General features: G+C 34.7%; 1 long non-coding RNA gene across 1 annotated transcript; it reads left to right on the forward strand.

The window, feature by feature from the left end:
- Positions 1-9,627: 9,627 nt before the first annotated feature.
- On the forward strand, positions 9,628-10,966 carry LOC113118781 (uncharacterized). The gene is made up of 3 exons (XR_003294372.1): positions 9,628-9,665; positions 10,789-10,856; positions 10,953-10,966. It is a non-coding gene; the product is annotated as an uncharacterized LOC113118781 (long non-coding RNA).
- The last annotated feature ends 473 nt before the right edge of the window (positions 10,967-11,439 follow it).

Genomic DNA, 11,439 nt, shown 5'->3' on the forward strand with positions numbered 1-11,439 from the left:
TGTGCCAGAAAGAGACGGCTGCAGATTTCACAAGAATGCTTTCAAGATCTTAACAATTCCAGTGTATGTGTTCGACAAGGTGTTATCAGACCGATCTCAATTGCACAATTCATGGAGTATGACTTCTAGTTCTGGCTTGTCTGGAGGCATGCACACATGGAGGAGAAGAAGCTCATCACGTAAGGCGTTGCAGAGCAAAAAAAAAGTAGGATATGGAGAAGTACTTCTTCTGCTGTGACACTGTAATATTTCTTGTTCCTCAGCTTGGTTGTTAAAAGGGATTGTTCATCCAAAATATAATTCTTTCATCATTTACTCTCCCTCATACCCAAACCAGTATGCATTTACAGGTTTAATTATTTATGCATGAACGTTGTAGCTGAGGTTCACCCACGACCCTCTTTTATAGAGAAGGACAGTCTGGAAAGCCTGCTGACGCAAAGCAACTGTTGGGTAGATTTTGGGCCTGCTGGAGGACGTGTTGTGGAGGGGCCACGGGTTTGGTTGCTATGCGACGAGGGGTGCGCAGGTTTGGGGTAATGAGTGAGAGCTGTCTGCTCAATGTTCCTCTTGACGAGAACAGACATGCTGGCCTGGGACTGCCTGTGTGGAGCTGCCACCATGGCCACCTGCTCACAGCAATCATCACCAATTCTCAGGCCAGCCACTGATACAGCATACAGACCCAATTAAGAGCCCCTACATATCCCCCTCCAACCAGCCATCACTAACACTCTTGCCAGGCTGACAAGGCAGCCTTTTTCCCCCTGAGCACAACTCTAATTAACAGCGGTGGATGTAGAGAGGCCGGGCAGTTTGGGGCTACTATGAGGGCCTGGGGCACTGGGCAGGTAATCAGCTTAAATACAGGTTTATTTCCTGTCCTCTGATTCCTGCTGTGTCCAGCAGAGAGTGCATTCTTTTATCTGTTTACCTCCAATTTTCTCTGACTTGCAACATGTCTTTCAGACTCACTGTCACCTCGGCTTAAGCGCTGGGTCTTGGGCAGCCATCTCCTCTCATCAGATGCTTTCAGGAGATGGGTTTGTCTTTAGTTTTTCTGACAATGTCTGGATGAAAGAAGAAAGGGATTAAATAAATTCAATTAATATCTATTTATAGATATTTCTATTTGAGTATAAGTTAATTGAATAATCTGATTAATGCTCCATTGAGAGGATTTAAAGGGGTAGTTAACTCAAAAATAAAAATTTCTGTAATATTTATTCTCTGCCATGTTGTTCCAAAACTGCACTCATAAAAATAAAGTTTCCAGAAGGGTGTTTTTTTTTAGTGATGCCATAGAAGAACCATTTTGGTTCCCCAAAGAACATTTCAGTGAACAGTTCCTAAAATAATTTTTTTTCGACTATAAAGAACCTTTTTTTTGCATTTGAAAAGTTCCATGGATGTTTAAGGTTCTTCATAGAACCATTGATGCCAATAAAGAGTGTGTATTGCTTTATTTCTGTGGAACATAGTATATTTTGAGGAATTATATATATTTTTTTCATACATTGGTCACCAAAACTGTTAACCAACATTAAGCAAAATATCTTCTTTAGTGTTTTACAGAAGAAATTCATACAGAATGACATGAGGGTGAATAAATTACAACATAATTTTCATTTTTTTAATGGCATTATTGTATATTGTAATCATGCAATTCATCTTTGGGGTTGATTTTCCTGCAAAAATAACTATTTTAAAGATATATGCAATTATGAAATTATGTAGCCTAAGATTTTAGCAATTCAGCATACCACACACAATCTACTCACCAAAATGAATATAAAATAATTATTATAAAAATTAGAACAGATCCTGCTTTGCGGTCCCCGAGCTTTCCAAAGTTAAATAGCCCTCTTAAAAAGCAATCCAAATCCAGTGATTGAAGTTTATGACACTTGAATGTACCTGCAAAATACATATACACAAACTATACTGCTGTTTGACAAATGTGGAGGATTACACAAACTTGTGGAAATGGGATCTGGAAATGTGATTGTTTTCTTTACTGTAACCCTTGGAGATAATGGAGTTCAGTTTGCTGTAATAGTAGAAAGAAAAGGCTGCAAATGACATTGTGAAATTAGCTCATTAGAGTGCAGGATTAAGCGGATGCTGTGTTCCAGCAGTGAGCCCTGGAGGAGAATTTCCTCTGTGTGTTGAGGTGTTGTTGTTGGAGGCCCATGGATGGCTGTCGTATGAAATATCCTTTTCCCTATTTCAGATTTGACTTTTGCTCCAGGCCCATGACTTGAATTTTGGATTGGATCTGTTGGTTTGAAGAGCTCAAGTTCAGGTCAGTTTTTGCAGATTTTGGGGCACTGGTGTAATATAGGTCTTGATTAATAAATTGGATGTTTGTTTTTTCTATTATTCATCAGATCTGGAATTAGGTCAGGGAAAATTTTCAAGAAAAAAAAAAAAGTTTCCTACAAAAGCCAACAAACCCAGCTGCTTTTAAGCATAAAGTACCACTGTATTACTTTTATGCTTGTGATGTGGTGTACTGAAGACATTAAAAACTGTTTTTAGAGACAAAATGTTGGAGGCTAAAACCACACAATTAACTACCAATACTGTGCTCTTGTGCTCCTACTTAAAATCAGGTTTCTTCAGGGTAACAAGTCCCTGTGGATACTAATGACAAATTATTTAAACCTGACCAGCTGAAAAGTACCTCAGACCCTTTTTAGAACCAGCTAACAGACCAGCTGATACCAGCAAACCAACTGAGGTTAAGCTGTCTTTTTTTCTCAAGAGGACACTGATTAGTACAAAAATTATGTCTAGACAATATTGACCAAAATGTAATCTCACAATGTAACCTGTGATCAGATACATTGCTTTACTTGCGTTTAAAAGTTAAACTACGTTTCAATTACAAAGCATTGATGGGTGAAAGACAGACTCCAGCACAAATTTGCTATAGCTTATTTTTTTGCTGCTTCCGGCAGATGGCGCTGTTCGTCACATGGGGCTCCACCATGCTTGCATGAGGCACATTCAGCCACAGAGACCAATTAAATGTTCATAGCATGCATGAATGTACATGCTGATATTTATTGGTGAACAAAATCAAAATGATTTCATCACATAGAACATATTAACTGCCAAACAAACAACCCAAACTGTTCTATGACTTCAGGCTAATTATCTAACTTGGCAAAGTGAAGAATTAGTAACTGAAAGACCCCTTTGATGAAGGCCATTGTGTTATTAGTCTGTAAAAGATAATTAAAACATATGATATGTTAGCAAAAATTTTACCTGCTACAGTGAAACATCTGAACATTATTATATAGAAGTGACTCAAAATGTAAGCGCTAGTTTGGTATTTCATTGTCTGTTATTAAAAGATTGGAAGAATGCCTGAAACACACGATATCCGAGAATAAAGTTGTCAGCCCTGTTAAATACCTTAGCGTTTACTCATAATTGGTTATTAGTGATAGACTAAGAGAGAGACCAAATTTTATGACCAAACTGTTACATTTTCAGGACTCGCGTCACAACTACATTTTCGGTAAATGTCACATGTTTTGTGAACATAACTTAACGTTACTGGCCTAGTAGATGTACATCTTTAAATGTATGGCAAGCCAAAAGGTTCAGATTTACACTATAGATAAATTATAAATCAAATACGCAGCCCTGATAACAGTCGCTGTTAAAAAAACACGCATAAACATAAAAAAAACACTATTCTGATTGCATAAAAGCATGTCTTATTTACGGCCGTTTTCCTTGTGGTATAATGAACCGTGTCCACTGATTTCCACAGCCAGTAATATTGATCTGTCTTAACCCAATTAGTGATGAGCAGAACCAGACTAATTCACCACAATTGTTTTAGTGGAAGAAGTGTCTGTGAACTGATAGGAAATATTTATGTACATTAAAGTAAATTTTATTTTCATCTCTACCAACATTGAACATATAGGCCGATTCCACGTCTTTATCATAGCCTACTTTAATGGAATTATTATTTAATGGACAGCATTTTAGCATACCAACCCCATTGTGTGTGTGTGTGTGTGTGTGTATAAATACACACACACACACATAGAAATATGAGTAATGTCAGTGTGGCATCTTATGATTTCAGAACCAGTCTTCCTCCGGAGCTAATCACATCGCTTCTTCTGCATGGACCAACTATACTGTAGGCTATTCTACGGGGAAAAAAAAATAAAAGCTGTTTTCTGTTAATTAAGGTTTACTCGTATCTCGATTAAGTTTCTGGTCCTATAATATACCTTTGTCAGCTGAGATACATTTGTTATGGACGCTATCTTTACTACTTATGGTAGGTCTCTATGGTTACTGGTGAATCAGGTTATTGCCTACTACTGAAAGTTACTGTGGATGTGACTGAGGCAGTCTTTTCAAGCAGCATAGTTTTTTTTTTTTTTTTTTGGCTAAATTGCTTTTGAATCTCCTGAAATATGGAATAATAGTAATTAGTGAAACATTCAATAAATGAAATAATAGCAACTAGTGAAAAATACAATAAAATGTAATCAAATGCAGACCTGTGGTTATTATAAAAATTTAGAATCCGATCCAAACCAAAGCCTGGAGCAAGAGTTAAAAAGCAACCCATACCCTACCCTAACTATACTCCTTAAAATTTAATGTAGAGTTTTATAATAAAAATACTTGGAAATGGAAAACAAACCAGATTTGCATCTGTTATTTGATCATTCAGTTGTAGTTCATTTGTAACCTGTTGTAAAATTGCTTTGAAATGGGAATATCAGTTACAAATGCTGATTATTAATGTAGCCATGTGACATCCTGTGACATGTACATTTCTTTTATGCTTTACTAGTGTCAAAAAAATCTATTTTAAACTATGTCATATTTGTCTCAGCCTTTTCCACAAAATAATTATCTATTTGTCACATAATAACTTTCTTAAGTTAAATTGAAGTTTATTATAAATTATTTATTAGTGTGCATCATTAAATGTAAAATTAAATAAAAAAAATTAAATTCATTACTATCATAAACTATAATCAAAAACATTAAATTCTCTTCCATGAAACAATCCATTTTCTCTTCTCTGATGAAGCTGAATAACTGAATAAGCTGAATAATGTCACAGTAAAAAAGAAAATACGATCAGAGTTAAAGAGTCTCAGTTACAGTAACCTGAAATAAAGATGGTCAGTGACTTGTTGAATAGGGGTCCTCATGAGAACTTAGAATGTGGATTCATTTGTCCAATCTAGAGTAGTTTGGAAAGGGACATGGAGACTCTTTGTCGGACATGAATATGGGTTTAGTAAAATTGCCTCTTTTAGAGAACTATACAGCAAATCCTGCACCTGTGTTGGTGAAGGGTTATAATATGATTTCACTTGGCCTTTAACCACCATCCCCATACAGAGAAGGAATTATTGCTTAGTCTGTACAGTTTTCCCCACTTCTTTGTAAGTAGCCTTGTTAGGTTTGTTCTTTTTGGGATAACAATAGCTAGGGATGACAGAGATGTAGAGAAACCCATTTGTACACTTTCTTTGTGTCTCAATTCTCCCAACATTTAGAGATGATACCTTTGACTTAGTGTCACAATTCTATATTTGTGACATGTGGGATGAATATGGTCCATTTTGCAGCTTAATTCGGATCCACTCACTGCTGTAAAAACAGTAAATGACATCCACAGGTACCTGCTGTTGCAGTCTGAAAAATAACAGTATTATATAAACACACATTCACACACATACATGCCTATTGCTTATTGGGTTAAAATAGTGGAAGGTGAAAGCAAATAGGCAGTGCAAGTAGAGGAAGTGGTATAGGGAAAAAATTGCCTGGTATTTTTTTGGATTTCCATAGGACTGGCAGAGACTGCACTGGGGGTCTATGTCTCTGGGGTCTCGCATTCTCTCTCTCTCTCTCTCTCTCTCTCCCTCAGTCTTTTCTTCAAACTGTCCCACTGTCTCTCGCTCCATGGGGCCACACTCTGGATGAAATTTCAGCAGGGTATGAGGGAATGGTTCACAGAGTTTAGCACCTTTTTTAACATAGGCAAAATAAATGACTTCTCCTAATGCTTTAATTGGCGGTGGTTTGATGATCAGGTATCATGGCCTTCAGGCTTGTTGAAGCACCTCATTGTTTTTCCCATGGCCTGCTGAAAGAGCCTTGAACTAATTATTATTTAGTAACTAGTTCCACAGAAATTTTACGTTTAGTCCATTTCTGTCTTCAAAGTGTTGCCTGCTTTGTTATTTTTTAAGTTGACTCAACCTTTACTGAAATAGAAATTTCTGTGGAACTAGTAATTATATTTTATAAAAAGTTTAAGAAAACTATTAACTGGTGTCTATCACTCACTAAAAACACACATATTATGACACATTATAGCCTTTATTTAATAGCAATCTGCATTCATACATTTTTTCATACAGAATAAACATGTAGGCTTAAAGGGATAGCTCACCCAAAATTGAAAATTTGCTGTTAATTGACTCACCCTGTGGCCATCCAAAATGTAGTTAACTTTTTTATTCAATTGAACAGTAAAAGAGATTTTAAGGTGAAACCATTGTCTTTGGCGATTCATAAACTGCACGTATCTGGCTGCTGGCTTCTGAGATTCAAATAAACATATACAGACAAGTCCAAATTACCAAAGGTTCCTGAGGATACATTGATGTATTGTGAAGCTAAACAATTAAAAGTCGGCAGCCACAGATGTGCAGTGTATGAATTGCCAAGGATCACTTCAGATAAAAATCTCCTTTATTGTTCTACTAAAGGAAAAAGTCACTGACATTTTAAATGGCCTGAGGTTCAGTAAAATAACAACAAATTTCCATTTTTGGGTGAACTCCTCCAAAGCGCCATTCACGTTTGCTCGTAAAAAAACAAAAACAAAAAAAACAAGCATGTTGTCAAAGATTTCAGCATTGCTTGTTGTTAGTCACGTTTAATGCCATCTTTTAACTTCATGGGACAATAGTAAAAATTTGCAAAAATTACGCAAAACCCATTCAACACACCCACACTAACTTCATATAAGTGCATTACTGTGGCTTACATTACACATTTCATCAATGGCTTATAAAAGAAAGACTGGCAATCTCTTCATGCCATCTTTTCACTTTATGGAAACACAAAAATATCATACAATATGCCAAAATTAAACCTAAAATTCATTTATGTAGCACAGCTTTTGATATTGTGTTTTATGTATTAAATGAGAAGAAAGACCACGTTTCCTTCACTTACAGCACATTATTCTCAGACATATTTATACAAGGCTTATTTGATGTTTTTATATATGTTGTACATTTGTGTAGAAATATATACATTAAACAATTTGTTTAAACTTTTTTTAATATAGAGTAATGTTACAGATACTGTATTTATTCAGTCCCACTTACCTGATGCATTAACTTGACATACGCCTTATAAAACAATAAATATCCACTCAAAAACATTGGATTTGCTGTACAGTTTCGTCGATAAATTGAGTCTAAAAAATAACATTTATTAAGTGCAACTTATGCATGACCTGATGCATGAACTTGACAAGATGGCGCTGCTGTTTCTCCCGCAAAGTCATGTAGGCTTATGCATGTGCGGAATTACTTCAGTGTTGGCTTTCTTGTTTTTATTAGTTTAATCAACATTAGCATAGCTAAATGGATTTGAAAATAACCCGTCATTCAGTGTTTTTAAAATATATTTGTGTAGACGTATTAAAATATGCCTTGTCAATCCCAAGCAGTAAAATAAGCTTAACTTAAATATTTTTTCCCTTCAAACATTTTTGTTAATTTGACTTTTTACAGTGCTCTCTTTTCCTCTTAATGTCCTGAATTTAACTTTTTTGATGTTTAATACTTGGAGAAAGTTTTTTCATAAAGAGAAATTTGAAATATACCATCCAAGTTTTCACCTACTTTTAAAAATCCAATGTGAGAATCTATAGAATGAATGAAGGCTCATGATATATGAGGAAGACAAAGAGTGCTTTGCATAAATACTGTACATAGAGATGACAGAGACAGAAAGTAAGTGCTTCTTTGTTCATCGTAAATATTTAATGAAATATTGCAGTAATTAAATGTATTTACTTGTTTGTTTGTTTATTTAGGTATTCATTCATTCATAATAACACAAATATAATTTTATAATTATTTATATTAATTAATATTATCATTTTGTTTAACATTTATAACTTTTACGGAACAGTGATTTAATTAAATAAATTAAAAATGGTACCTAAATATTAATAATAACAACTGAGCTATGATCAATCTTAATCATTAGCGCTAATGTAACATTATACTTTAAGAACACCAGTCAGCCAAACAGAACATATGTTCAGAGTCTATTTTTATTTCTTAAGCTTACAAATCCAGTGTGGTTGCTTGGCAACAACTTTGGCCTTCGGGCCTGCTACGTTCCATGAATGCAGAATCCAAAACAAGAGATCATGTTTATGCTTTACTTTGATAATATGGCTGTTCTCACATATTTTTTTGTTTTTGTATTTTTTATAAGTACTTGAATTTTTGTTGTGCAAAATGTATGATGGATGATGTTACGCTTGCGGAGAAGAGCTACTGTAGATCAGTTTGTCTGTTGCAAGGAGGGAAGACAGACTGTCAAATAGTTTTTTATGGTTTTGAGTTGAAACAACTGCATGCATCTGAATAATTCCTTTTATGTATTTGAATGTTTTTTTCTTCTTGCTCTGGTAAAAGCATGATTTTGATGCCAGACCTTTTAATCTATGCCAGAATGGGTCCATGGCGCTGCTCGCTTGTAAATCAGTGTTAGTAAACTGAATTAATGATCAATGAATCAAGTCCGCTCACTGCGTCCTTGACAGTCTGGGCCTCTGCCCAACACCAGGCATGATCTACAGCTTAGCCATTGTTTTCATCCAACTACAAAACAAGGATTTGCTCCTTTTTACAGGGAAGCGCTATATTCCCTTTCAGAAACTTTATGTGTCTACTTCTAATCAAACTGTGGCTGTGGATCAAAAGATTTTTGTAATCAAGAGTTTTTTTCATAATTTTTAGTCTGTGTTTAATTAATATGCAATGCAAATATTTGCTTACTGTTAACTTTTAACCTTTCTATCTGTAGCAGACATTCAGTACCTCCCATTCACAACTTTGTTCAATGAAATGCTATTTATAGAAGCCTCTGTCATGCTGAGCATCCTCTGTTGTGAATGAAGCATGGAGGTTATGATAAGGTTAGTTTTAGTATGATGTTGTATAGTTCTGATGTTGTAAATTGTCTAATGCGACACTGTTCAAAAGTGTGGGGTCAGTAAGATTATTTTAATGTTATTCAGATAAGGCTGCAATTACTGGTGAAAATACACTGTAAAAAATTGCTGTAGTTTCTACAGCAAAATTTTACAGAATTTTACTGTATAAACATTTTACAAGATGCAGCTGTAATTCGCAATGCATTATGGGTCAAATAAGGTTTTACAGTTGTTAACAGTATATTTCCACGTCAACTGTAATTCATTTACAGGAAGCAGGTGTTTCCTACACTAATTTACTGTAGTGTGGCATTATGGGATTGCGCGCGCATCATTCAAATTCAGAAACCCAGCCGACTGGAGCAGCTTGAGAACGATTGAAGATAAGAGGCTTTATTCATAATTCCTGGTAAGTTCACTTAATTATACTTAAGAAATATAACCCTTTATATTTATTTAAGTTAATCTATAAGCGATTTCATGTCACAATAGCCTCCTATCCTGACATTTAGTGGCCTTGGTAACTTCTGTGCAGTAAACTGGGAATTGCTATCATAGCATAGTTGCGCCAAATGTTCGATTTTTGGAAGTACAATGTTCTTATTGAGAGCATTTAAAAGTAGTGTTTACCTAATGCGAACGATTGTCATAGTAACTAACGTTACTATCTATCTAAATAACTGACGAACAGCAACATTTGAAATTTCATTCGTTTATATGTGTTCAACTATCCCATATTGACTCAACGCCTTACTATAATAAATGAAAGACATCTTTATATGCCCGACTGGACAAGTTCGTCTGATTAAAAAAAAAAAAATAAAAATAAAAAGACTGAGGAAGCATCGAAACGCGAGACTGATTCTGATTATATTAACGTTTCATTCAACATCAAAAAAGCTTAACAGCACACATAAACTCACAGAAAACACATGAGGGAAGTTAAATGTTCAACTGTTGAGTTTATTTATAACATATAAGAAGCATCACAAGTGAGCTGTTTTGCTGAGTATCACGATTGCAAATACATAGTTCAATAAACAATTAGTTCACAACTTACTTACTTTTTTAGACACAATATTAACTGTTGTTGTATTTCACCGACGAATATAGTTCCAAACAAAGACCAAAGCAAAACTATTTTGCTCATTCTCAAATCAAAACTCTCCAAACTTGAGCTAAATGATTCATCTTTTTGATCGGTTCACTGAATGACTCAGTTGATTCCCTCATTAAGTTATTTACTGCCACCTAATGGCGGATTAGTTTCAGGTTTAATAAGCAGCATTGCATTTTTCCAACATTTATTAATTGTATTTTCAAATTTCATATAATTTTGCACTGTTAATTATTTAATTTGATTGGTGGTACAGTCCTACAATGTAATATTACAATTTATAATTATAAATTATATAATTTATAATAGTTTGTTTATTCTAATATATATGCCTTTTGGGGTGTTAATTGTGCTCTCATTTACAATACATAATGCTTTAAAGAAATCACAAGATTATTTTCTTTATGTCTTTTAGGTGCAAAGAATATCAGATGATGTGGAGAAATGTTCGATGCTTCAAGACTCTGAAGCTGATTTTATTAGGTAATATATTAATTATTTAAATAATTTGATAAACTTGTAATTTAGATTACATACTGCATTGTAGGTTACATTATTGCTTATATTTATTAATTTAAGGTCCACCCAGTGGCTTTTGACTATTTGAGGGTCAGATGGTTGTGAATTCATACCTCAACATTGTGCGTCCCGGGAGCAGGCATCTTTTGCACACATTAATTTTTTCAAAGGTAAGAAGTTTTACTTAAGTAATTTCATTCGCGAAAAACGTTACTTATTCAAAATGAAATGTAGTCATTCATCACTGTTAACTGTTAATGTCGTTCCAAACCCGTAAAAGCTATGTTCATCTTCAGAACACAATTTTAGATATGTCAGATGAGAACCGGGAGGCTTGCGTCTGTCCCACTGACTGCCAAACAATTAACAATGTCTAAGCCCAGAAAAGTATGAAAAGGATTGTCAGAATAGTCCATCTGCCATCAGTGGTTCAACTGTAATTTCACCAAGCTACAAGAATAATTTTTTTATGCAAAGAAAACAAAAAGAACAACTTTATTCAACAGAGACGTTATTTTTGATTATGTCAGCCGCACCACACGGATAC

This window comes from Carassius auratus, chromosome 18 (assembly GCF_003368295.1).
Source record: "Carassius auratus strain Wakin chromosome 18, ASM336829v1, whole genome shotgun sequence".
Taxonomy (NCBI): Eukaryota; Metazoa; Chordata; class Actinopteri; order Cypriniformes; family Cyprinidae; genus Carassius; species Carassius auratus.